Raw genomic sequence first — 3,339 nt, forward strand, 5'->3', positions numbered from 1 at the left:
GTTTAGCTCATTTTTCCATTTTTTAATTTGGTTAATTTTTTTTTTTTTTTTTTTTTCACATAAGGCACTTGAGTTCCCTGTGTATCCTGGTTCCGGCACTGCCACTGGCTTCAACTAGTCTCCAGATGGGGTGGGGAGGGGTGCAAGTTCATCTTAACGTCCCAAGGAACCAAATGAAGTCCAGAGACGAGTAGGGGCAGGGATGAGCAACAGGTCCCAGCCATTAGGACTTGCAGCCACAGACAGCCTGGTGTCTGGGACTACTACTGGCTTGAACTGGTCTCCAGATCTGTATTTTTAAATTTTTAATCAAGATCTTCTGATAGTGGAAATTTTTAGTAAATAATAGAACTTATTTATGTCATTGGAAATTTGTTGTGTTATCCAAGATTGATTTTATTGGATCACATTTCATAATAATTAATATTTTAATGTTTTTTTGTTAACAGCTCTGTGCTAGTTTATTTATTTCTATTTTAATTTTAAAAATTTTTCTGCTTCAGGGACCAGCAGGTGGCATGGTGATTAAGGAGCTGGACACTCCCACATGGCTGACCATGGTTTGAGTCCTGTACCTGGCGGCTTCATTTCTCACTTTCTCACTTTTTCTCTCTCTGTGTTGCTTTCTGGTCAAATTAAAATAAATGAATGAATAAATAAAATTTAAAAAAAATTTTTTTCTGCTTCCAGCCTCTACCCAAGTTTAAAACTATATGAAAGGGACCAGCACATAGCGTAATGGTTACGTCACTGGTGTCCCACGTAGTTGACTACAGTTTGAGTCTTGGATCTGGTAGCTTAAAAAAACTCACACCGGGTGCATTTGCATGTGTGCCCAAGATTCCAAGAGTACAATGGAGGAGAAGAAAGGATTGTAGCATGGCCATCCCCTCTGGGGGATGATTTCTCACTTTCTGTCTCTCTGGTGAGCACACACACCCTATAGCAAAAAGTCTATCTAAAACAAAACAAAACAAAAACAAACAAAATCTAAGTAAGTTTTGAGGAGGCTGGTTAAATATGGGAGGGGTATTTTAAGAGAGATAGTATCTTTCAGAAGTTCTGGGACCTGCTGGTGATGTGGTGTTTAAGACAGCTGGATCCCATATGGTCAAGTCCATGGTTCAAGTTCCGGACCTGTCAGCTTGGGAAACATGTGGGGCACATGTGTCTGGTGAGTGCACATGCCCCTAAGTAAGTTTTGAGGAGGCTGGTTAAATATGGGAGGGGTATTTTAAGAGAGATAGTATCTTTCAGAAGTTCTGGGACCTGCTGGTGATGTGGTGTTTAAGACAGCGGGATCCCATATGGTCAAGTCCATGGTTCAAGTTCCGGACCTGTCAGCTTGGGAAACATGTGGGGCACATGTGTCTGGTGAGTGCACATGCCCTATTTTTTTTTAGGCAAAACTGAAAAGAATAAGAAAGATCTGTTCAAATGCTTTGAAAGTCCCCTTCTCTGCTAGGAATTCATAGTTCAATGAATAATTTCAATAATAAAAAAGGCTTTTAGTAACTCAAGTTCATAAAGATTTATTTCTATAGAGTGCAGGTATGCACATGAGATATATATATAGAGAGAAGCAAGCACTCTCTACTGGGTCTGGTTATGCTATGAACCTCCTTCCTTCACTTCAGCCTCCTTCACTTCAGCCTTCCTTCACTTCAGCCTCCTATGCTATGATCCTCCTTCCTTCACTTCCATTCACTTTAGAATCTTGTGCACTCTTGCAAATGCCTGGTGTGTTTTTCAAGCCAATAGGCAAATTTTTCAGGCAGACCAGGCTGGAGATTCAAACCATAGTTGAGCAGTGCATTACCACTGTGCCATAGAGCTAGACTCACTCCTATATTTTCTTTTCTTTTTCTTTCTTTTTTAGTTTTTGCTAGGGAGAGAGAGAGAGAGAGAGAGAGAGAGAAATAACCATCCCATGGGGATGGCCACATTACAATCCTCTCCTACAGTCTCAGAATTTTAGGCACATACACATGCGTACCTGCTGTGACTTTTTTTTTCTTTTTGAGAGGTTTTTTTTGTTGTTGTTTGTTTGTTATAGGGCATGTGTGCTCGCCAGACAGAGAGAGACAGAAAGCGAGACTGTCTGACTTTAGTTTTCCTGGTATAGCACACCCTTCAGAACTTCTTGAAGAGCTGGTCTGGAATTGGTAAATTCCCTCAGGTTTTATTTAACAGAGAATGTTTTTATCTTTTTTTCCCATATGAAGGATAATCTTGCCAGGTATGGTATTCTTAGCTGAAAATTTTTTTCTTTTCTTTTCTTTCTTTTTTTTTTTTTTTGAGAGAGGTTTTTGCTGTAGGGTGCGTGCGCTCACCAGACAGAGAGAGACAGAGAGGCAGAAAGCAAGAAATCATCCCCCAGGGGGATGGCCATGTTGTGATCCCTTCTCCTCCATTCTCCTGTTGGGATCTTGGGTACGCACACACACTCACCTGGTGTGAATTTAAGCCACCTGGTCCAAGACTCGAACTGTGGTCGACTACGTGGGAGTCCAACAACATAGCTGTTACGCCAACTGCTGGTCCTCCTGGTGTGACTTTTGAGCCACTGAGACTTGAACCACACTGTTGTCCTTTTGGGATCCAGTGGCTTAACCTCCATGCAACCTGCTGGCCCTCCCATATTTTCTTTGTATCTTTTTTAGAATTTATTTAATTTTATTTATTATTATTTAAAAATTTGACCAGATAGAGAGAGAAAGGGAAAGTGAGAAAGCAAGCCACCAGATCTGGGACTCAAACCATGGTCATCCATGTGGGAGTCCAATGCCTTTAACCAGCATGCCACTTACCCTCCCTCATATTTTTTTTTTAATCAGAGTTTTTGCTCTTACATTTAGGTATGTAATCCATTTTTGGTTTATTTTTGTGTGTAATGTGAAAAAGAGATCCAACTTTATTCTTTTGCATGTGTATATCAAGTTATTCTTTTTAAAAAAGAATTATTTTATCTAACTTTATTTATTTATTTATTTTAATTTGACCACAGAATGACAGAGAAAGAGAGAGTGAGAGAAGGAATGTGGGAAAGCAAGCCACCAGGTCTGGAACTCAAACTGCGGTGGGCCATGTGGGAATGCAGCACCCTTAACCACCATGCCACCTACCAACCCCTATAGCAAGTTATTCTAGCACAATATGTTGAAAAGACTATTCTTTCCCCATTGAATTTGTTTTAGTAAGTACCCTTGCAAAAAAAAAAAAAAATCAGCCAACTATAAGAGTAAGGATTCATTTCTGACTCTTATTTGTTTCATTGTCCTTATACCAGTACTGTATTGTCTTTTTTTTAAGAATTATTTTATTTAACTTTTAATTAAT

At 39.5% G+C, this 3,339-nt stretch overlaps 1 protein-coding gene across 1 annotated transcript in view; it reads left to right on the plus strand.

The window, feature by feature from the left end:
• TEX11 (testis expressed 11) overlaps positions 1-3,339 on the plus strand; it is a 514,378-nt gene that overhangs the window by 49,531 nt on the left and 461,508 nt on the right. The gene's annotated exons all lie outside the window — the stretch shown is intronic.

The sequence above is a fragment of the Tupaia chinensis genome, unplaced genomic scaffold (assembly GCF_000334495.1).
Source record: "Tupaia chinensis unplaced genomic scaffold, TupChi_1.0 Scaffold000165_2, whole genome shotgun sequence".
In the NCBI taxonomy this organism is placed as follows: Eukaryota; Metazoa; Chordata; class Mammalia; order Scandentia; family Tupaiidae; genus Tupaia; species Tupaia belangeri.